General features: G+C 38.1%; 1 pseudogene; it reads left to right on the top strand.

The window, feature by feature from the left end:
* The first annotated feature begins 20,011 nt into the window (after window positions 1-20,011).
* Window positions 20,012-20,355, top strand: LOC124959644 (40S ribosomal protein S21-like; annotated as a pseudogene).
* Window positions 20,356-25,340: the final 4,985 nt, after the last annotated feature.

The following is a 25,340-nucleotide window of genomic DNA, read 5'->3' as shown; positions in this document are numbered from 1 at the left end:
ACTTTTAAAATTAGAAAATGCAGGAAACAATTGGCGGCATTAAATGGAAAATGTGCCATTGGTTATCTTATGATGCAGTGACATTTACTTCAATACTTTAAATTATTCAAGGACTAAGATTCTCGATTGTTCTTATTGCTGAGAGAAATATTCATTGGGTAGAGCGAAAAATAAAAAAAATTCTTCAAAATACTATTTTGAAGCACTAAAATCCATATTTTGTATCATACTTGTTAGTTCTAAAACTCCATCAATAGTAGGTAACACCTGTAATGCTTGAGAAGAAAAATCAACACTAACACATTAAATGTAGGTATCAATTATACAATTCATTACAATTTTAAAATGCTAAATCAAGAAAGGTATATTTCAGCATTGGGGATATGTGATGATTCTATACTTTTTAATATCTAGGGAACTGTGAGCATCCAGCTTGTAGGAGACTGTGGCACCCTAAGACAACTTCAAATCCTTTCTTATCTTAGTTTATAAAAGACTATTTCAATAAAGAAATCCAGGAAATGGCTTACCACATGCAAACATTGGTTGTAACTAAGGAAAAACATAACCATAGAGACCAGATTGTCTTCTATTGTGCATTGTTTATTGTGAATATTAGTATATGGCCAATATTCAAATGCTTCTGAATTCAATCCCAGAGGTAGTTAAATGTAAGTTGCCACTTGCAAGTCATTGTGTAAAGAGTTTCTGGAATGTAAAGCTGAATAAGACCTTACTTATTATTTCCGCCTTTGAGGAGCTTCATAAAATTGTTTTTCCTTCTTGATTGTGAGGTTGGGAGAGTCTGAAACTTCATTTCTTCTCCTTTTGACAGTGGAGAAAGTGGGTGTTCTCTTGACATTATGGTTAAAGTTAGAGACTTACTGTAGGACTTGAGAACTCTAATTACAACACTATGTGGTACACTGGAAATTTTCTAAAAGAACAGGTTTTGAGTACTCTTACCACATACACAATAATGGGGTAACTGAAAGATGATGGATATACTAATTTGCTTGGCCATAGTAACCATTTCCTAAGTGTAAGTGTATCGAAACATCATGTTGTACATAGAAAATATATACAATAAAAATCATACAGTTGGATAAAGTGGAGAAAAGTGGTAGGAAAGTTTGGGACTGAAGCTAGAGGCTAGGGGAAGAGGCAAGACAGGAAGTGAAGGCACTGAGCAGATGCTCTGGTAAGGACATGTTGGGGAGGCGGCAGTGTGTGGACTTCTAGGTCAGGGGTAGTTCAACAATCTCGGATTCACATGAGAGCAGAGACAGCCTTTGCAGTGGGAAAATTGATGATACATCACAGCATAAACAAACAAGCTTCTCAAGGAATGGGTCACATGTTGAGAGACTGAAAAACAAGAACAGGAGGCTCTGGAGAAAGCCCGTGGAGATGAAGGGAGCCTGCTTCCTGGAGAGCAGTGTGGATTGTATAGAAAGTTTATAAGTAAACACATTTTTCAGGCTCAGCCAAAACTGTGTTTATTTAACACCTCTCATCTGAGGACCTAGGAATGTTTTAGACATTTACATTCGTTGCTTGCTTGTATTCCATTCCATGAGACGGGTAAAACTGGAATGTTTTTGTGATCTGTTCCTTGTCCTGCAGTCTCTATGAATTTACTTCCCTCAAGAGAGTAGGTAATATGGACTCAAAGGTTGTGTTAACATTAGACAACAATAAAGAGAATAGAATTTTAGATTCTTTCTAAAATAGGTCATGAAAAGTTTGGATAACATCTAAAATGTATAGAACAACACTGTGTATGAGGACTCCATGAGGTTATACTGAAAGTTGAGATTGTATCACTGCACTTAACATTTCTTAGAAGCAGTACAGGGTATTCATGTATAATTACTTAATTACTGCACAGTTTTTTTTTTTTTTTTTTTTTTGTCCAGTGCTGGGGATAGAACCCCAGAATGCTTTACTCCAGAGTAACTGACATCCCCACCATTTTTCAAAAATTTGAGACAGGATCTTTCTAAGTATCTAGGTTTGGCCTCAAACTCGCTATCCTTCTTTCTCATCCTGAGTCCCTGGGATTACAGGTATGTGCCCCATATCCAGCACAGTTTCAGTTTTTTACAGGACTTTGTGGAATAAAGCGAGGCATGATTTTCTCAGACCAAATTTGATATATTATTTTTGGAATGATTTAATCTAAGATTTCTTGCATTTTTTTTATCTGTTTGTTTACATTTTCTGTTTAACCATTGTTACTACTTCTCAGGAGTAACTCTTAAAATTGTTAGAGATATATATATAGCAAGCTGGGAGACTGAGACAGGCAGATCGCAAATTTGAGGACGATCTCTGCAATTTAGTGAAACCCTATATCAAAAATTAAAAAAAAAAAACAAATGAGAGACAGCTCAGTGGTAGAGAGCCTCTGGGTTCAATCCCTAGTCCCACAAAACAAAACAACAAATATGAGACTGAAAAGATAGACACAAAGGAATTTCTCTTTTGCTTAATATAATTTTTATTCTTACTATTATAATGTGTATTTCATTTCAAATATCATAAACACTTCAAAGAAAAAATTGAAATTGTCAGGCAGAAAAACTTCATGAGTATGTTCATTTTTTTAAATTAACGAAGTGTCTTTCCTATGCAATGCTTAATCTCATATAGAAGAGACTTCTTGTGTGAAAACACATTCTTGCTCTATCAGGACATCTGAGAACAACAGATGGTGCCAGAACAGTGGGAGATGGCAGATGGGATAAAGCAGAGGGGAGAGGAGGAGGGAGGTGCAAACACTGGAAGTTCAGCTGGCAGCTGGGAGCAGAGGTCCAACCAAGTGCGTGCTTGTTGGAGTAGATGAGAAGGGCACAGGCCTTGATGAGACTTCAGAGACAGTTGGTTTCAAACTCTGACTTTTTTTGTGAGGAAACTGCAGGCCAGAGAGTTATGAGACTGCCCAGAGTTGTGGAGCTTGCCTTGTGTCTGAGTGTTGAGTCTGCTAATTCCCAGTTCTGCAAGCGTTCTCAGGCAGTGAGTGCCTGATCTCTATTCCTCGTCTTGGTATAAGTAACAATCCCAAACTGTGTGTGCTCTTTTGTTTTTCTAAATAAAAGTCCAGAGAAAAGTCTAAGCAACCTATAAATGAGAAAAATCATCCAAATGGAAGATGGATCTCCTATAAAGTGGCATCTCCCTTTTTTATTTTTCTTGTGCTCGATGCCCGGCCCCTTAATAATATCTCACATATTAATCTCATCTTGTTCTATCAGTACTACTGATTGGTACTCTGTATGGACTCCTGTTACCTGGGTTTGAATCCTGAACTCTAGAGATTACATAGATGACCTTGAGCTGGTTATAATATCTTTGCCTGAATCTCCCTGTCTGTAAAAAATGATAAAATAGTACTAGTCTCCTGTTTCAGTTTGGGCTGCTATAGTAAAGGATCATAAACTGGATGACTGATACACAACAGGAATTTATTTCTCACAGTTTTGGAGGTTGAAAGTCTGCAATTGAGGAGGCAAATCTTCAGAACGAAAGCAAGAGAACTCACTGGGGTTCCTTTTATAAAGGCACTAATTCCATTCCATTTGTGAAGGCTCTATCTTTAAGACCTAATTTCCTCTCAAAGGTCTCACTTCCTAAAACTACCACATTGGGACTTAGGATTTCAATGATTTAACTTTGGAAAGGGCCTGCACATGTAGTCCATTTGCCTTCCATGGTAGTCAAGAGTCTTCCTTCCTTCCTTCCTTCCTTCCTTCCTTCCTTCCTTCCTTCCTTCCTTCCTTCGGTACTGGGGATTGGACCCAAAGGTGGTCTACCACTGAACTACAGTCTCAATGCTTTTCATTTATTTATTTTCTTTTGAAACAGGGTCTCACAAAGTTGCCAAGGCTGGTCTTGCTCTTGTGATCCTTCTGCCTCAGACTCCCCTGTAGCTGGGATTTTGGGTCTGCACCACTATGCCTGGTTATTCAATGGTTTTAACTCAAGGAAAATGCTTACAACAAAGGTTAGTTACACTTGGAAGGTGCAATATGACTTAGTGATTATTATGTTATTTCAACTCTAACCCTTTGAATTCTGTTGCCTCTGCCACAAATGGCCAATTCGTTTCACAACTCAACTTCTTTGGAAAAAACTTTTCAAGATTGCCATAGGATGAAGTTATCTAGAGCTTGGAAAATTTTATTTATGCTCCTTTGAACTTGTGCATGCATCTGTAAGAGGAATTATATCAAGAAGTGTAGCAGAGAAAAAAAACCACTCATCATGTAAAATGTAAAATGACTCAAAGCTCCTTTTGCTAAGGACTTTTGCTGAATTTGGAAGCTCTTTGCAGAGTCAGGATGAGAATTTCAAGATCACCCAACATATTTTCTGAGCTGCCGAGGGTGGGGGTCATTTTTTTGGCAATTGACCAATTTCAAAGGGTTCCTTTGAATTAAAGGTAGAGCCTGAAACAGGTGGTAGTTGTGGTGGCAGGGAGGGGTTAAGAAGTTATGTTGCTTTGCATTTAGTAGTCAGATTTAGGTGAGGAGAGGAGCCTGTCTGCAAATGTACTGGATAAAGGAGAAGTCAAAGACTTTTGAGGTGAGTGGGATATGAGCAGCATTATGACATAAAACCCAAACCTAGCTACCTACATAAATGCCACAATGGAGTGATGCATGCACTGGAATGGAGGAAAGGGTCTAAGTTCTATGGCTGGATTGGTGTTTTCGAATACTGGCTCTCCAAAGATCACAAACACAACCTATTGATAAGACAAAGTCAAATTTATAGGTTGCCATGGTGGGAGAATGAAACACCTCTGGGGTCTTTGGTACTGTCTTGGTGCAAGGAAACCAAGGCAGGATTTATTAAGAATTGTAAGCTTACTTCTTTGTGAGGTATACACAGGTTAGTGAAAAGATCTATAATTTGAACTAATTGAACTCTAGTAGGAATTCAGCTACAGGTTGCTAGGAAACTTGTAAAGTACCCTAGAATTCTTGAAAGACTGGGAGAGACACAAGGTTGAACATATGGCGTGGGATTTGAGCCATTTAATTTTCAACCTTCAGTAACAAGTCTTTCTCCTCCCCACTGGCCAAGGTCAACTGTGACTTTATAAAGATCACACTCAAGGCACTCTTTTTTCAGAGGTCCTCTAATTGCTACCCTATTGTTGTTGCTCTGTTGGTAGCAGGAGACCATCCATCTTTCACCAGAACTCCTGATACACTCCCTAGATGGCCTTCCCTTCATTAGTTATTTCATCATTTGTAGTCAACGGCTTCAGAGACTCCTTCGCTCCTGAGATTCCTTTGCTCCTTCCAAAAAAAAAATTCAGTTCTTAAGTTAGCTTATGTGGTTCTTTGTAATTGACCTTTGACCCTTACCTACTTCTCCACATGACTATCTAGTTTCTTGACCCTGTGTTGTAAATGCACAGGACCCTCAACTCCTCTGCTTGTATAGTACCCTCAAAGATGTTCCTCCTGCCTGTCTAAGGACATTGGCCTTTCAATACTCTGCTCAAGTGTTTCTTCTCTGATATCTTTCCTGCCAATACGGGTTGATGTTTAAAGTGTTGAATTTAATATTCAGCATAGCATCAACACTAACCAAGAACAGACATTGAATAGAAACAAGCAGATGTTCCATGTAACTCATGTCAACTCTCAGAAGATTTAATCATCCTTGTGCCATAGGCCCACTGAAGCCAGCAGACATATTCTTAGAGTTAACCACACTCAGGCTGTCTTTCCTCAGCAAAGCATAAGCCTCATGAGAACACCGACTGTATTTATTCACTTCTTTTCTTTTTTCTCATTCTTTCACTGTTTTCTTTTTGCTGTACTAGGGTTTGAACTTTCTTTACTGCTGAACTATATTTCAGGCCCTTGAACTTGTAATTCTTCTGCTTCAGTCTCCCAAGTCACTGGGATTATGGGATGTGCCACTGTGTGTGATTTTATTCGTTTCTTTATCCCTAGAATTTAGTCATGATATAGGCACACAGTTTTGTAGTATTCATTAATATTAAGAGTAAAAAATGTAAGAGAGAGCTGTAAAAGAAAGATCTCTAGACATTTTACCAGGTGAGGAAATAAGTATGACAGAGATTAGGAATCTCGAGTGTCCTGCCTGAGTTCCCACAGGTAGCATGTGGAGACAGAACTAAGATTGTTTAGCTTAGTCTTGGAATCAGTGACTTTGGGTGGCGTTTAAGGACTGTGGCTGTTAAGGAATTTGGAGATCACTGTCTCCTCTCACCATCATGACCTTGTGACCTGTTAATCTGAATTTTTCACTCATAATTTCAGCATGCTAATTTCTTCTTTTGTTCCTTAATTCCTTCCTCCCTTTTTAAAAATTTTTTTTCAATGCTACTGGGAATAAAACCTAAGGTAACTCTGCTAATGAGCTGCATCCCCGGTCCTTAGTCCTTTTTTTTTTAAGACAGGCTTGCCTAAATTGCCCAGTCTTGTCTTGGATTTATGATGTTCCTGCATCATCCTCCTGAGTAGCTGAGATTATAGGCATGTGCCACTGCACCAGGCTCCATTCCTCCCTTTCTTAACTATTTCTTTTGAAAAGAATTTTGAACAAATTTAGGCCCATCCAAGTTACTTCGGAAGCTGAGGCAGGAGGATTGCAAGTTTGAGGCCAACATGGGCAATTTAGCAAGAACCTATCTCAAAATAAAACAAAAAAGAGTTGAGGATATGGTTCTGTGGTAGAGTGCTTGCCTAGCACCTAGCAGTAGCAAGGCCCTGGGTTACATTTCCAGCACTACAAGAAAACAAATGAAAAACAAAATAATGCTTGGACATACGTTTAAAAAAAGTGAGTGCAAGAACTCAAATATTTGTACACCAATGTTCATAGCAGCATTTTTCACAGAGGTCAAAAACTGAAAATGTCCAGTGGATAAATAAATAAAATGTTTAGATACAATGGAATATTATTAAACCATCAAAAGAAATGAAATTCTGCTGGGCTTGTGGTGTATGCCTGTAATTCCAGTGGTTTAGGAGGCTGAGGCAGGAGGACCTCAAGTTTAAAGTCAGCCTCAGCAATTTAGTGAGGCTCTAAGCAATTTAGCAAGAACCTGTCTCAGTATAAAACATAGAAAAAAAAATGGCTGGGGATTTGGCTTAGTTGTTAAGTGCCACTAGGTTCAATCCCTGGTACCAAATAAATAAATAAATAAATTCTGGTGTGTTACGGTATTAACCTTGAAAACGTAATGCTAAGTGCGCTAAGTGAAATAAACCAGAGGCTAAGGGACAAATTTTATATTATTCTACTTACATGGAATAGGCAAATTCATGAAACAGTAAGTAAAATAGAGGCTACCTGAGGTTGTGGGGAGGCAGATATGGGAAGTTATAATGGGTACAAAGCTTCTGTTTGGGATGATATTCTGGAAATGGATAGTGATGATGGTTGCATAAGAATGTGAATGTACTTAACATCACTTAATTGTGTACTTAAACATGCTACAGATGGTAAAATCTATGTTATGTATGTTTTATCATAATTTTATCATTCTTAAAAAACAGTACTGTCCAGTGAGGTGGTGGTGCATGCCTCAGGAGGTTGAGGTAGGAAGTTTTAAAGTTAAAGCCAGCCTCAGTCATTTAGCAAGACCCTGTCTAAACAAACAAACAAACAAGCAAACAAAAAAAAATATAAAAGGGGTGGGGATGTAGCTTAGTGGAAGAGCACCCTGGAGTTTAATCCCCAGTAATGCAAAAAAAAAAAAAAAAAAAGTACTATAAGGCATATAATAAAAATAAGTATCTTTCGAGCATTTTTGGTCTAACTCTCAAGAGGTAACCACTTTTCCTGTTTTCTTCTGATCCTCATCTCTGTATTTCTAAATAAGTACATTTCTAATTCTTACTTTATTGCTCTTTGACAGCATCTGATTATTTCTTGTTATACAAATGAGGACTCAGCTAATACTGTCCTCATTTTTATGTTCCATCCTCTCAGTCTTACTTCTCTGTGGTTCTTTTTTCTGTGTGCTTTGGCCACTTGTGTTCATGTTGGAACTTGAATTCTGCTGTTAAAGGATGAGCATCATGTGTTCCTAGGGTGACTGTAACCAGCTGCCCAAGGGGATTTGGTACAGGTCTCTTATTTCCTGCTGAGTACTCTGGTCAACTCACTCACCCAAGGCCCTGGGTGGGATGCCAAGCTCAGAGCAGTTCTCATGGCTGGACGGAATCTATATATTCCCAACTGATGTTTCTGGTTCGGGTCCTACTTCCAGCAGACTGATCTCTTAAACTTGGACATTGTAGTCTGTATGACTTCAGTTGGTCCCACTGCCTAGTGATGTCTGCTGCTATGGTGTACATGCCAGAGTGTCTCCATGGGAATGGACAGTATATAGAAGCAAGGACAAGTTCTCCATGTCTTGTTGTGCTCTGTAATTAGTCTTATTAGTTATCTAGCCCTCAGTTTCCTCATGCTTTCTGCCTTCCCTTTAGGCTGTGACACTGATGTTCCAAAATGGCTCATAGCCAAGATTTCCTACTTTTATGACAAGGAAACCTTTGGAACTAAGCCAAAATAAAGCAAAACAAAACTCCCTTCATTTCCAGAGATACAGAGAGTAAAACAGAGAACATGTGCCCTCAAAGTTGGACTCCTAGGGGAAGCAGTTGACAGAAGAGGACAAAAACAGGCAATGGCTAGAAGAATAAAGGGCAGAAGTTCTGAATTTGAATCCTTGTCTTAACCTCCTTGAGTTTTAGTTTTTCTTTCTCAAAAATAGTGATAATAATAACATTGGTCACACTTTCCTCACATGGTTACTATAAAGAGCAAATGAAATGATATATGTGAAAATATTGTGGCAGGTGTGTCTCAGTCCCAAACGTCAGGAGGCAAGCCATTCAAGTTTATTTTTTTTTAATCACAAGACCCGCTTTCTTTAACAAAAGAAACTTAATCTTGGTGAATTTGGAGTTCTCCTTCTTCCTTTCCCTTTTTTGCACCTGAATTCCTTGGGATTTATATAATGAAATAAATGCATTAGGTATCTGACTTGTTTGATTTATTTAACAAATATCTGAAGATCTGCCATGTGCAAGGCATTTAGGTATATAAAAAAGATTTGTTCTCTTTCACAAAGAAGTATAGAGGTCAGTGTTTTGCCCCTGATTTTTACTTTATCTCAAATCTTTTGTGGTTTATCAAGACATATAGAAAATGTCACGTGGTTTGTCTTGCAGGCTCTGTACTTCATAACTCTATCACATCATGCTGAATGTGAATGGGGCCGCAGGCATGTGCAGTGTGTAACTTTATCACTGTACGTAATTGATCTGATTGTGATTCATTTTATTGCTTTAAATACTCATCATATCCTTTATGCACCCCCAAAAGGATGAAATCTTTGGGCATATCTGAGAGAACTTGACAAATATGTTTATGATTTACTATTTATAAGATTGCTAATATAGGAAAAGGAGAATGAATTCACAAAGTCAATAGGACTTCTATTTTCAGGCAGTTCTCTAATATCAGTCAATCCCTATGACTAGTGAATGACTTGTGTTCTGGGGGAGTGATATTTAATATTCAATAAATGCATAAATGCACACTGCATGCATGAATAAAAGAAGAGGAAGAAAGAGGAGGCAATATGAAATTCATATTGGTTAACTTTGTTATTTGATGGCAAGGACTGGTTTTAACTGATTCATCCTATGCCTACTGTACCTTTTAACCACTCCTACCCCTCATCCACCACTAAAGAAGACTGGCTTATTCTCATGATATCTTCTCAAAGTTTGTTGTTTGGGATGCAGTAATAGTTCAATCTCTTCTGATCTGTTTTCTGCATTGTCTACACTGGATCACCTGCTTAGAACACCTACCTGGTTACTGTCCCCAGACTGCGTTTCCCATTCTTCGGCGAGCTTTTGGAATTATGCTGCTTCAGATGGGTGAAATAACTGTGATGGCATTTCAGAAAGCATCCTGGGGGATGATGAGGAGATGATGACTTAATGCCGAAGATGAACAGAGAGAGAGGTACCCTAGGGATTTGAGGAGATTGGAAGAGCATGGGAGTGGGCAAGTCAATGATGTCTTTAAGCAGAACGAGGGACGGTATAACATAATCCAAGGTGACTAAAACTTCCTGCTTCACCTCTTGCATGTGAGAAACAGCAGCCTGAATACAACTATTTCTCTTCTTGTCATTTATTATCATGGTATCCTTCTAATTTGTATACACAGCACATCACTATCTGGATAAAAGCATCCCTAGTAGGCCCTACACTCTAAGGGCTGTGTTTGTTGTGCATTCATGGCTCTCCTGAGCCTGGTGTGAACCAATGTGTCTTCATATTCCTAGAGGAATTCATATGTGCTGCTGATTTCCATGTCAAAATGGAACCCTACCTCTGTGCTACTATCCATGCTGTTCAGTGAAAATGCTCTCTTCTCACTTCTCCAGTTGCTAAGTTTTCCCTCCTTCAAAAATTCTTTAAGACTTGACTACCCATCAAATCTTGACGATCTGTTTTCCACTCTGGGTCCTTGGCTTGGAACACATTCACACCAATCATCTAGGTACCTAATGTGCTTCGTTACCTAAGTCTTGACTATTGCTACCTCAACTTGCAAATTGTTTTTGAGTAAAAAGTTATTATTTCCCTATGTAACTAATTCAAACAAATAAAAAAAAATTGAATAATAAAAAAATAAAAAATAAAAAAGTTATTATTTTCCTTACAATAAGAGTGCCATATACTTATTTTTAAAAAATTAGAAAATTAAAAGAAAACTGCAATTGTTTTCAATTCCATAAGATTGTCTCTTTCTTATGTAAAAACACACAATAGTTCCTTTCTTAGTATTTTGATTTTAAAAAATCACATCATGGATGCAAAGTTATGATACTATTATGATGATATCAGTAATGCTTCTAAATAAAATTAGCCTTTATTATCATGATAATATTATATACTTTTGACAAATAGTAGTTCACATATGACAAGGTATCTTGTCTAATTTTGTTTGTTTATTTGTTTGTTTCCTTTCTTTTCTTTTTCTTTTTTTCTGTTTTTTTTTTTTTTTTTTTTTTGTACCAAGGGGATCTCTTAACCACTGAGCCACATCTCCAGCCCTTTTTTATATTTTACTTTGATACAGGGTCTTGGAGTCTTGATAAGCTGCTTAGGGCCTTGCTAAGTTGTTGAGGCTGTCTTTGAACATACGATCCTCCTAACTTAGCCTCCAGAACCACTGGGATTATAGGCATGTGCAACCATGCCCAACTTGCCTAAGTTTCATTTTGTTTGGTAACACTATTTCTATTATTATTATTTCATGTATTATAATTAGAAAAGTTTTTATTTTTTATGAAATGTATGTCATTTGTAGACTGCAAAAAATGAGGCAAACATTTAAGATATACATCTGTATAACATTTGCATAATCATGAATATATTTACAAATTTTTATGGTACATATTGTGTATACTATATATGTGTATCAATCAGTTTTTTGTTTCCATAATAAATCACCTGAGACATGCTAGTTTTATAAAGAACAGAGGTTTATTTAACTCAGTTTTGGAGGTTTGAGGGTATGGAGACTTCCTTGGCACAGTTTTGTTGCTGGTCCTCTTGATTATGTTGTCATGATGGATGGCAACTTCTGGAGCACATGCAGAAGCAAAAGATTGTGGGCTAGGCCAATATAGAAACTGCTGGGTGGGGCCAGGTTCAGGTTTATATTGTAGTCTTCTCTTGAGAACTACCAAGATGTTCTATGATAAATATCTTAATCACTTCTGAGGGCAGGACCCCTAATGACCCAAGGACCTCCCACTGGATGCCCCCTCTTAAAGGTTCCACAGTACTTCCAAAATCATCATGCTGGGGCTCAAGCACCTAACACACAGATCCCTGTGTGACAAATCATATCTGAACCATAATAACATGTCATATTTAGATAATCTGTGTAAAATCCCTGTGGCTGAACTATCAGTAAAGGTTCATGTTTACAAGCTGTTCAATAGATGTTAAACGAGATATTAAATTAAATATTAAAATTCTCAGTAGCTTTGAGTGGCTAGCAATAGAGTAGCAGAAGACAGTTTTTTAAAAAAATTAGTATTCTTTTCCGAGGAATGTCTTACAAAATAAAACATGATTGTTCTATTTCCTTCTTTCTCTGGCAAGCTGGCCAGTACTGTCCAAAATGTCCCCTTTTGGTGATGTTGAACCTATAGCCAGCATGTGTCTCTACAACAACCTCTGGTGACAGGCTGGGTGAGAGGTGAGTGCACTCATGCATCAAGTCCATGTGAGAGGGAGCTGAAGTCCAAAGAGGTGCTAGGACTCTCATGCTTTTCTCTAGGCTGAAGAGAAGATCCACTGGAATAGCAAAGCTAGCACTTCAGTGGACACTAAACCCAAACTTGAATTTGTGGGCATCATGATCATGCTACCAAAAGTAAATGTATGTTGCCCCAGGTTCACCATGTTTGGGCACTTTTTGAAATTAGGTAGGTTAATTTGAATGCCAGCAGGATAATAGAATAATTCCAGGTATTAAAATAGAAAACTGTCATAATAGCAACCTAAATTATTCCCTTCTAGTGATCACAACAGTAAGAATAAGCAAGTAAGAAACTCAGAGAACAAGAATTAAAAACAGCAGTCTTGGCTCAGGGAAGGTAATCTGTAAAACAGATGATAGGAATTTTAACCTCATACTTCAGAGAGCTGCTGTGTTCTAGATCTTTCCCATTGCATAAAATCTTCAATAGGATGAAACTAACTGCTTTTGAAAATTCCATGAGCACATTCAATCTGTGAAGTTACTATTAATGCTTCAATCTACTAATTTATTAAGGGCATATGACAGAAAAAACAAAATGGAGCTACAAAAAGTCTCTAACATTCTAGTATATAGGACATACATACGCTCAGAAGATCTGTCTACTCAATGCTGATTTACTTTCTCTAGTAGAAATAATTTTGAGCTCTTGAGACAAAGGAAAAAACAAATTGAAACCACCAAGAACAAGTTATTCTCTCCCTCTAGAATTCTCCCCTCCTCTCTTGGATTCAATATTATTTTGGTTCTCTTGAGTAACTACCTATCTCCAAATGTTTGTTCCATATAGAATTAATTCTACAAGGTAATCTAAGAAGTCCCTTTCCTTAATCAAATAAACTCAGGAAATGTTGCATACTATATCCCTGTTTTGGAAATGTATAATGCACATGAGTATATTAGCCACCTAAAAATGGCCTAAGTTAAAGAAATCTGTTTTACTTGAATAGTTAACTTCCTGAATTTACATAATAAGATAACATTAAAAGGTTTTAGATGTTTTTCATATCTGTAAATATTATTGCTACAGTGTCCCTACCTTTCAAAGAAATGAGTTTCCACACTCTAGGGGAGGATGGCGCAAAGTAGGACAAAAGCCTTGCTCAGTTTTGACTGTGAAGATAATATTTGCTTTTGGCCTGGAGGACGAAAACAGCCTTGAGCATCTGGCTTTGTTGAGAGTTGGGATTTCTATATGCCATAGATAGAGACATTTTAAAGATGGTATAAGATAATCCTTGCCTTCAGGAAGAAAGCTGGACCCTTGTGGGTGAAGGAGTGGGAAGAAGATTACCAAAGGGAAGAGGAACAGATGGTCATGCATGTGTGCAATGTCTTTCCCTTTGAGCGGACATCTTGCTAGATGGGAAAAGGCAAAGCAGAGGGTCCTCTGTCCCACTTCCTGCTCAGAACTCTGGGAGAGCATCACTGCAGTAACTGCTTCAACAGGAAAGTGGTCTCAGAGTTTAAATGGGAGTGTGGAGTGTTTGGGTAGCCCGTGAGACTTACTTAGCAATTGTGAACCTCCTGTAGTTCCCAAATGGCACAGGAAAGTCTCAGAAGCTTTAACAAGACCTGAGGGAGAGGAGGAAAATAGACCAGTAGTGAGTCAGCAGGCTTGCTGCTGAAGCTGAGTGAGGGTGACCACTGCAGAAAGTGACCCACCTCAGAGGCCAAGGGAGGAGGCTCTCCAGCAGGAGTTCCTGCTGAGGGGTCTCAGAGTTACTTAGCCACTAATGGTAGTGAGCTGAGTTGAGCCAGCAAAGGAAATCCCTGAGTCTTGATCAGCTGATGCATCCTCAGTGGCTGTTAGCAGGCTGGCCAGTGACCAGGCAATAAAGGGATGTCTCTGAGAAGATCAGAGAATCTAGAAGTCAAGAAGAGAACTTTCTGTGGTTCCAGGCATGTAAAAAGTGCTATGCTGGTGAATGTTTAACCAGCTCTTAAGAAAAAAATATCCCGACAGCACATGACAACTTCTGGGGTAAAAATGCTCACATCATGCCTGATCTCGAGCTAGTAGCATGATGTCACTGAACACAGACTGAGAGGGGATGCATGTAATTCTCTCAGTCTTCATGTAAACTCCAGCTTTTCCCACCATTTATACCTGGATGCCAAGTTGAGAAGATACAGGGAGAGGAAATAAAATCCTGACTCAGATACAGTTAATAGACTGTTATTATTCTTTCCATCACTACTCCTCCCGAGGAACTGAGCTGAGTAGAAGCATATGAAAAAAAATATATTGGAAAAAAATTCATACTTTATTTGCATATCCAGGTGTGAAAGCACAGAACTTGTCTCCCTCTCCGGGTTACCAATTTATGAACTGCTACTCTCTTTTTTACTTATCCTTTTCTGATTTTTTTTCTCCCCAAATCTTCTAGATCTTCTAAAATTTAGGCAGTCCTCAAGATTTTATTTCCCTTTTCTGTTCTCCCTTGGGTCTCTATTACAGATCTTAATGGACCTATTGTATTTTTTATACATTTGTGAGTTGTATCTCCAGTCTGATACTATTCTAACATTCAGCCAAATCACCTCTTAGGCACTTCCTGTAGGTTCTCTGTCATCCAAAATCACCAGTATATTCAGAACCAAATCCACCATCCTCATCATGCTCAAATCAGAGCCTGCTTTCCCATCTTGATTTTTCTGCTATTCTTGGAATCATCCTTGCTTCTTCCTTTCACACTCACTCACTTCTAAGACACATGTCACATTTTACCCTTATTTTCCATTCCCAGTGCCACGGTTGTAGTTTAAATATTTATGACCCCCACATCTAAATAATCATAATAGATTGTGTATGATTTCACTTAAAAATATGTCTTAGGGGATAGGGGTATAGCTCAGTGGTAGAGCACTTGCCTAGCACATGCAAGGCCCTGGGTTTGATCCCTAGAACCAGAAAAAAATAAAAAACAAACAAAAAAACCAAAACCCAAAACAACAACAACAACAACAGCAACAACAACAAAAACCCCACAAAAAACCCAATAAACAATAAAAAAGGAAAGAAAAACATATCCTTTGTAAATAATTAAAATAGTTTAACACGAAAGAATAGAAAATTCAGTCATCCCTCAGAATCTGTGGGGAACTGGTTCTAGCAGGATACCACGGCTCATGAATACTAAATTCTCTTATATGAAATGGCATAATATTTTTCCATAATATCCACACAAATCTCCCCTTATTTTTAAAATCATCTCTATATCACTTATGATACATGATAAAATGTAAATGCTGTAAGAAATGGTTGTTATTGTGTTGCTTAGGGAGTAATGACAAGAAAAATAGTTTGACAAATAAAATAAAAAGAAAGAAACAGTTTGTGCATGTTTAGTACAGATTAAATTAAAAAAATATTTTTGATCTGTGGTTGGTTGGTTGAATCTATGGATTTGTGAAACCCAGGGATACAATGGGAAAACCAAGCCAAACAAAAAAAGTCAAAAATAAATTCTGAAATCCCATTTCCCAGTGATAACACTATTTGTTAACCACTTGGTCAGTCTTAGTCCAGGCATTTTGAGTGTGTATGTGTGTGTGTATGGGGTGGGAATGAGGGAATGTATCATTCTTAGATAAACTATAATCCACATAAAACAACTATGGATCATATCATACATATTATAATTAACTAGTCTTTTAACTTAACAATATAAGGATTTTTCACATTAAATATATATTTTGTAAACATTAGATTATAATATGTATATTATATTTAACCAATTTTTAAATTTAGTAGTATCAAATACATTTAAAAAATTTAGATATATGGTCCACTCAATGGCTGTGCCATATTTCACTTTTCTAATGCTCCATTAGTGGATACTTAGTTATGTCCAGTTTTGCACTATGAAAAACAAGTGTTGGTGTATAAACATCTTTGTGAGTAACGGAATTACAAGTATCTTTCATACTTAGGTAAAAATCTTCAATACTGGACACACACACACACACACACACACATATATATATAGGGTACTCTGTACTGATGGGTGGAGCCAGGGGTGCGGAGGGAATAAGGTTAAGCTCTGGCTTGTGGATTCCCTGTAGGAGTTTGGAGCCAGGTGCCAGATCTCATGCCGCTGTGTTCCAGCACAGAACACAGAGGAGAATGGGCATTCAAAATTCAAATGTGCCCTTTCAGGGACTCCTGAAGTTATGTTTTAAAAGGTTAGAAAAGAAAAACAAGGAGAAGAAGGAAGACAATTGAGTCTAGAGCTTGCCTGATCTGTGCTTGAACACTTGCAGTACTAGAAACTCATAATTTTCCCAAACTCCCAATTCTGTTTGTGTCTACCTTAACATTTTCAGGACCCAGGATAAGAGGTCTATGTACCATATGTCTAAATATTTACAAAATATCTTTTGTTTAAAAAACAATATTGTTACTTGACTGCAGCCCATACTATGAGGTTCTTTGCATTATGTATATGAAAGTCTTGGTCCAGAAGTCCCAGCACTGTGTATTCCCCTTTGGGTACCCCAAATCAAGATCTGGATCCAAAAAGGAGGCTGTGAGGGAGCAGTCATGCACAAATAAAATCCAAGCTACTTGGGAGACTGAGGCAGGAAGATCAAGCCCAGTCTGTGCAACTTAGTGAGACCCTGTCTTGAAATAAAAAATAAAAAAGGCTGGGGATGTGACTCAGTGGTAGAGCATCCTGGATTATTCAATCCCTAGTACTGGAAGAAGAAGGAGAAGGCAAAGATGAAGGAAAAGATAAAGGAAGAGGAAAAGAAGATGAAGAGGGAGGAGGAGGAAGAGGAGGGGGAGGAGAGAGAAAAGAAAAAGGAAAGACTGTGAGAAAAGATTTGAGGGTACATATAAGGATGAGACTATTTCCAACTGTTGGGACAGTTACATGAAAGAAGTGTATTTAAACCATTGACTCTCACAGGTGAAAATGGGAGAGAATGGTGAATATGTGTGAGATGAAGGTAGAAGTGAAGGAGTGGGTGAATGTCAGCCTTCAGTGAGTGAGAGAAACCTTTGCATGATGAGGAAGTTCCTGGGGAATTTGTGATACAAGGACCCAGGAGGCCCTAAAATTTTATATTTTACTATTATATATTATACTATATATATATAGTATATTTATATATGAGTTTCTTATGTATATTATATTGTGATATTCTAGGCATAATTGTGAACCTTTATAAGTATATATGTATATATATTTATAACTGTGTCCTATAGTAATGGAGTTATTGAAAATTTTTAAGTATGAAAAGAAGACCATTGGTGAGATTCATATTTTAGGCAACCAAATTTGTTAGTAAAAGTAAAGATGAATTGTTGGTGGTTGTAGACAAGTGAAGAAAAGGAATATTTCCTGCCACTGAACTTTTCCCTAGAACTTGGAGTGGAAATTGTTAGTTACCAGGCAATCTGTAATGAAGTGTGGAGAGACGAATGATGAGTTCAGTTTTGGCCCTAGGTCTTACAGCACGTGTAGCAGAAGATTAGTAGTAGCAGCATCACCAAAGCCTCCAGTCTTTGGAAAGAGGTCCTGGCTTTGTTAGTGTAGTGTAGAACTCGATGTCCTAAAAGATTTTCAGTTTCACATAGTCTTGGCAATAGGTGAGTTGGCAAGTGTTTGTGTCTGTGTGTGTGAGACTTTTTGAGTACACAGATTGAAAATCTGAGCCCCATTTGCTATTTGCAGTCTTTGGAGAGGGGCAGTGCACACATTTCCCTGTGTATCTCTGTGTTCTGAGGAGTTGATAGAAAGAAGAGAGGGAAAGATAAAAACAGTTGCCTTTCAGAGCTAATTTGGGAATCCTAAGGACATTGCAAAACAAAATCTGTATACACACAGGGAGAATTAAATATCTAGCAATTATATTCTGTTATTCTAGGCATAATTGTGGACTTTTAAAAAGTACATATTATTGATAAGGAACACTATAATTACAGTCTTTCCACAAAATACATTATTTCCCCGATTACCTGCAAAAGCCCCCGTGAGTTCATTTATGAGGGTTCATTTGTGGAAGGTCAGATTATTGATCTAATTTCAGTCTATTTAGGTCACAGTACAGAGCTGAGGGGTGGTGGCAGTCATCACCAGCTGTCAGCTAAACACTCATGTTCAGTGAAGAACATCCAGGGTGAAGTGGAGGTATTTTGCATATAAAACTTTTCCCGTTAAAAAAAAAGCATGTGGGTTGGGATAATTGTTGTACATATTTACTTAGTGAATTTGAATGCAGAGATGCTGAATATCTGGGTATGGCCCTCCCTCAAATTCTGTTCCTTTGTGTGTGTATGTGTGTGTGTGTTTGTATAACTGTGTGCATACAGTACCAGGGATTGAACCTAGGATGCTCTGCTCCTGAGCTATATCCCAAGTTTTTTCATTTTTTATTTTGAGACAGGTTGAGGTTGACCTCAAACTTGCAATGCTGCTGCCTCAGCCTCCCCAGTCATTGGGGTTACATGTGTGTACCATTGTGCCAGCAGGACTCAAATTCTGTTCTTGTATTTGATAGTCTAAGTGATATCATTTCCTTTCTTCTTGGATCGAATTGTCTGTCCCATCACTATGTCTCCCGGGTTTTTCTGCTGGATTCTCCCTCATACTTCTCAGTCCTCAAATGGCTTGTCATGCTTCCGGTCTGCTTGTAAAAGAAAAACAAAAAAGCAGAAGTTTGAAGTCAAGAGACTTGGGTTTTCATAAGCTCAGCTCTGTCGCCAATTAGCTGTCTAAATCTGGGAAAGTCCTTTTTACCTTAGTCTCAGTTTTCCTCACCAGTACAAAGCGGGGCAGGGACTAGATGACCTCCAAGGTACTCCTCAACACTAACATTTGCGACTCTAACAAACACGGAACATAATTATTATAATAACAGTAGTGAAACATATAATTAAAGGAAAGCTGTCCAAAAATATGAAATGTTTTTGTGGTAATGCTATAGTGACATCATGAATGCTAAAAACACTCCACATGAAAGATTTCTTATATTGTTTTGAAGCTCTTTTCTGCCCATCACCCCAAAACTGTTTGTCAATGAAGTGATTTACTCTCTTTTTCTTTAATTGCCATGCACTACATATTCAGATTTGCGGTTGCTAGAGCCACAAATGATATATACTAACAATTCTCATGGAAGTGAATTCTAAGATCTAATTGGCATTACAGTTACTCTGTCCTCATGGATGGGGGTCAAATGGACTTGATTTATACTAGATTCCGTTTTGCATGAAATAAGAAAAGAATCAAGAGCAGTTAACCTAAAATCAAATGTTTAGCAGGGCATGGCTTACTGCACAGAATCTGGGATTTGGACTCAGAGATGTGGGGTTTAATCCTCAATAACTAATCATTTGTACCTACATCCAGATGACTTGTGATTAAAAATGTTAGCATTATATGTCCTGTCTCCCCTCAAAAATATTCTTAACTGAAGGCATGATGTAATTTCCAGTCAAGAAATAGAATATTAGCAGGATTCATGAAGAGCAAAAGGCATTTTAGAAAAGCTATTAGGCAAAAATCAATAGGACCAATTGGATTTTTGATCAAGAGAGTTGGATTTGACAAAGACAACCCCTTTTTAATGAGGTTCAATTCTGAATGATTGGGAGCAGAAATAAAAAGGTAAAAGTCATTTTGGGAGGAAAGAGAGGAGTAATGGGATGAATCAAAATATTCTGATTCTGAGGTTGAAGAAAATTATGTGGGCCACTTCCTTTCTCTGCTCGCGGTGGAGGCAGCAGGCTCGCTTCCACGTGCAGAGCGACACGGGCAAGTTCATGGACCTGTACGTGCCGTGGAAATGCTCCGCCAGCAACTGCATCATTGGTGCCAAGGACCATGCGTCCATCCATATGAACGTGGCCAAGGGAGACAAGGTCACCGGCAGGTTTAATGGCCAGTTTAAAACCTGCACTATCTACCGGGCCATTCGCAGGATGGGTGTCAGATGACTCCCATTCTCCGATTGGCCAAGGCAGACGGTATCATCTCAAAGAATTTTTGACTGAAGAGAATTGTGGATGCGGAATATTTGCCATAAATAAATAGTGAAAAGTCAAAAAAAAAAAAAAAAAAAAAAAAAAAAAAAAAAGAGAGAGAGAGAGAGAGAGAAAGAAAATAATGTGGTCATGCCCAATAGGAAATTGAAAATAAGTCCTGGAGTTACAGGTTTAGGGGTCATTTGTTGGGAAATTTTGACTGAAGGTTCAGGAGATGTCTGAGAGAGTACAGATTTTCTTACTTTGGTGTAATGAGCATGTCTTGTTGGCATAGCTGATCCTGACCTCAGAGGTTCTGATTTGTGAGTTTAGGATGGGGGGTAAGAATCCCCATATTCCAGTAGCACCACAGTGATTTCGATGCTGGTGGTCTGTGCCCAAAACTTTGAAACAGTAGTTCTCAAATTTTAACATGCATTAGAATCAAGTTGGGGGGCTTGTAGAAACACAAATTTCTGGGCTGCACCTCCAGGGTTTTTGATTTAGTAGGTTTGATGTTGGACCAGATAATTTTTGTTTCTGATAAGGAAAATGCTTCTGGCCTGGATCAGACTTTGAGAAACTCTGCCTTAGGATACATGGACTTCATTGATATAGGAACACTAAGAAAAATTCAAGAACAGACTTCTTGAGGAAAATCATATTCAGTGACAGCAGAAGGTAGAAAAGTCAGTGAAAGAGACAGAAACTCTATCAAACATATGAATGGATCAGTATGGTGATATGATTGAAGGGAATTAAGTAAGTTTAAGTAGGCATTTTTCTTATTCTAAAAGGGATAAAGAAAAAAAGCCACCTATTATCTCAAAACTACTGGAATTAAAAGATGAATAGTAATACTATTTTTATAGAATTGTTAAAGAATTAAATTAGATACAGTATCCAAGCTGTAATGAAAGTCTGTAGTTAGGACTCAATATATAGAATTAATATTATTGTTTTGCTGAGTAGCAGAGATGGGACTCTTTTTACCACTTCACATTCCTAAGGGAGGGAGGATTTAAAGGAGAAAGAGAAAATTAATAATACTGAGGACTGGTCTCTCACTTTAATTTAAAGGGAGACAAAGAATAAAAGCCATTAGCTTTCAGGATGATGTGGGATAACTAGGGTAGGATAAGATTATAAAATGATTTGTCAGTCTGATGAAAGCAGCAGATACCAGATTAATTGGAGACATTTGAAAATAGAAGAAAGACGGAGAAAGAAATGGTAAATAGAGAGGGCAGGTGGGAGAAGTCTTTTTCCTATCTCTGGACTGTGGAAAACCTATGCTCACTTATAAAACACCATGGAAGTAGGTTGACTGGAAGATGAAGATCAGCAAGGGGATCATAAAAGGGCTCTGGTTAGGAGCCATACAAAAGGATGCAGCTAAATCTCAGAGGGGCAAAGCTGAAAGGAGGGCCATATTCATTTTGATAGGATGTGAGGAGAAAAGTAAGCCAAGGTAAGAGGTCTATGTAAATAAAGGGAAGATAGAGAACTTCAAGTATTTATTCCATTGTCAAATACTTGCTTTCTTTTCTTTGTTGTATTTGCCCTGCAAATTCCCATCACATGCTTGATCAGTTTCTGTAAGTGGTTGTTGCATGCAACAAAGGAACTAAAACATTTTCAAAATATTCTTCACTCCCTGCCTTGTCCTTCTATTGTTCCTTGCTAAGCACTCTGTGCTTCCCTCCCCCACACTCCCTTTTGTTTCCCACACTCCTCCAAATCCATTTTAAAAAACCTGTCCAGATTCTTTGGACCTTCCCTTCCGTCACATTCCCCCATACTATCAAAGTAAATTGGTAGAGTACTTGCCTAGCGTGTGCAAGGTCCTGAGTTTGATCCCTGGTTCTGTGGGGGCGGGGAGGGGGGGAATCATGAATAAAATTGACTTTATCTGATATTGATACAATCAACTCCTTTCTTTTAATTAACATTGGTGTAGTGTTTTTCCATCCTTTACTTTCAACCTGTACATATCATCCTATCTGAAGTTTTATATAGATAAATGTAATTGAATCATGATGTGATTTTTATCTACTCTCCCATCTGTTTTTGCATTGGTATATTAGACTATTTATGTTTAATGTAATTATTGATATGTTTGATATAAATCTGTTATTTTAGTTTTGTTTTCTTATTTATTTATTTAGGTGCTGGGAATTGAGCCCAGTGGTGCTGTACTACTGAGCAACATACCCAGATATTTTAAGATTTTGAGACAGAGTCTTGCTAAGTTGCTGAGGTTGGCCTCAAATTTGCGATCCCCGCTGCCTCAGCTGGAATCTTCAGTCTGTGCCACTGCATCCACCAAGTTTAGGTCTTATTGACACCTGGCCAGGAAGAGCTTCTTGTTACTGCTCATGGGTGTGATAGTTAGTGCAAGTCCCCCATAAGGTCACACCTGGGCTTGGAGAAAGTGAGGCACCTTCTCACTGTTCTCTACAAGTCCTCCATTGACACAATGAGGAAATGAGGAGGAATGTGGCCTCATCACTACTATCAGTGGTAAAAGTCCTGACTCTTCGACACGCCTCCTCAGGCATTACCTCGTGAGGAGCAGGAGGGTGTCTTGCTTCCACTTGGTGGGAGTACAGTCTGGGCCCCTCAGATGGTCTTCACCCTACCTGGCGTGCCTTCTATCTTCCAGATCCCTTTTATATTTATTATGTGTATAATGTCCAGTGTTTTCAGTTCTCCTCAATGGGAGGAATAAAGCAAGTTGCATTTACTCCCCTTTCATGAAAACTGAAGTGTGAGAATTTTCTTGTTTTTTTGAATAAGTAGTACATTTATCCTTAGTTTCTTTTTTATCCTTTAAGAATTACTTCACGCATATATAAGGAAATGACAAATACAGATTGATTTTTACCCTTCCTTTTAAAAATAAAAATGTCAGTATATACACTGTATATTAAACTATATATTTAAACTTTATATCTGAAGACCTTTCCATATCAAGGGCATAAAGAACTTCCTTACTTTTTCTTTTTGTAAAAAATAGTTCCATACATTTCCAGTATATGAAGAGAAGATAGTATTTTAATGGTATTTTGTAAATTGTATTGCCGAATTGTGAATTTTCTCAAAATAACTAGTATCTTTTTGTAATATATAACCCATCAGTGTTTATTCCTAGTGGGATGTCTGGGGATACTTGGAGCCAACTTGTGTGTTCTTCCTTTTAGAGTGGTTTGTGTGTAATATGTTTATGCAAACCATTCTGTGTTTTCCAGATGATCTCAGGGATTCCACAATTCTGACATTTTATGAGGAAAATAAACATGCCAAGTCTAATTATGGGAGCTACAGAAGTATTTAATGTTCTTAATTGCAGGAAAGAACTAACTAAGCAAGAAGCTTTAGGATATTGTCTTTCACTTGGCAAAGAATGTCAATAAAGAGTCAGGCATGATGGAGCACACCTGAAGCCCCAGCAGCTTGGGAAACTGAGGCAGCCTCCTGCCTCAAGGCAAGCCTCAGCAACTTACCAAGACCCTGTATCAAAATAAAAAATAAAAAGTGCTGGTGATGTAGCTCAGTGGTAGAGCACCCCGGGTTAATTTCCCAGAACTGCCAAAAAGAAGAGAACGAAGAAGAGGAGGTGAGGAGGAGGAAGAGTAGTAACATAGATTTTTCCCTAGACACTTGCCTTCCTATTTCTGCTCTCTTCCCTGTTCCAAAGGCATACCTCATGGAGTCGGCAGTCCAACAAAAGCCCATCTAAACCAACACTGTGATTTGTCTGAGATTTTTGGCAAAAAACATTTTAAGAGATTTGCCAGACTTCATGAATAACCTAATTACCTGATATAATACCAGTGACTGGGGAGGCTGAGGCAGGAGGATTGCAAGGTTGAGGTCAGTCCTGCAACTTAGTGAGGCCATGTCTCAAAATTTTAAAAGGACTGGGGAGGCAGCTCAGTGATACAGTGCTTGCCTACCACTCATTCTCTAGTACCCCCAATCCCTCCAAACAACAAGAACAAAAATGAGATGGGAATCACAACTGTATATGCTTATAGTTTTTCATGCTGCCCAGCATCATGAGGGATTATCCTATTATGTATTGCTTACCCAGAAAAAGATCAAAATTCAAAATTTTTATCTTTAACTTCAGTCTTTAAATTTGAACTTCAATTCTGGAGTTGAAGTGGAAGATCTTCAACACAGGGATATTCTCTCATTAAGCATAAGCCAATTTGCTAGTCTTGTTCTCCTCGATGCAATTTCAGGAATGAGCATGTGATACAATTTTGCTCAGTGAGAGATAAGACTATTTTTTCCCCCCACAAATTTCCTCAAATAAAAGAACTCCTTGGGAAGACATAGTCTTTTTCTCTGCTGGAGACATGGCAGCCTTCTTGAATGTCCTTGATTGAGGTTGAAGAGAACTCTCTGAGGATGGCAGGGTGGAGGTGGGAAGAATTCAGGTCCTTGATAGTGTTGTTCTATCTGAAATTTAACAACTCTGGAGCCTTGATATATGCTGTTTATGTGGTTCAGAGAAAGGGAATCTCTGAAATAAAGGGTTTATTAAGTTGTTACGTGTGTCAAGCAGAAAAGAACCAGGTCTTGGGATAAGTTTCTGCAAGCAGCAACAGCAAGGCTTAAATTGGGAAAATGTCCTTATAACTGAGTACTTTTAGAATGAAAAATTGGGAAAGAAGGAAGAGCTTAAGTTGTTTACATGGCACCTCCATTGGCTAGAGCTAAGAGGGACTGGAGAAGCAAAATTGGGAAAGTTTCGAGACAGGAGGGCAGTCCATAAGGAGAAATCATTGTTGCCTCTGCATGGGTAGAAATGAATAGTTGAGGAAGTTTATGGGTAAACAGCATGGGTCCCCCTGCTGGTTGACCATGATAGGATTTAAGAAAGGGTAACTAACCTCTGTTGATTTCACTCATAGCTATTAACTGACCAACTTCCTTCATCTCTTCTTCTCTCCATCCTCTGATTCTTTTTTTTTTTTTTTATTGTGAACAAATGGGATAC

Source organism: Sciurus carolinensis, chromosome 11 (assembly GCF_902686445.1).
Source record: "Sciurus carolinensis chromosome 11, mSciCar1.2, whole genome shotgun sequence".
NCBI lineage: Eukaryota > Metazoa > Chordata > Mammalia > Rodentia > Sciuridae > Sciurus > Sciurus carolinensis.
This window is presented reverse-complemented; position numbering and strand designations above follow the sequence as displayed.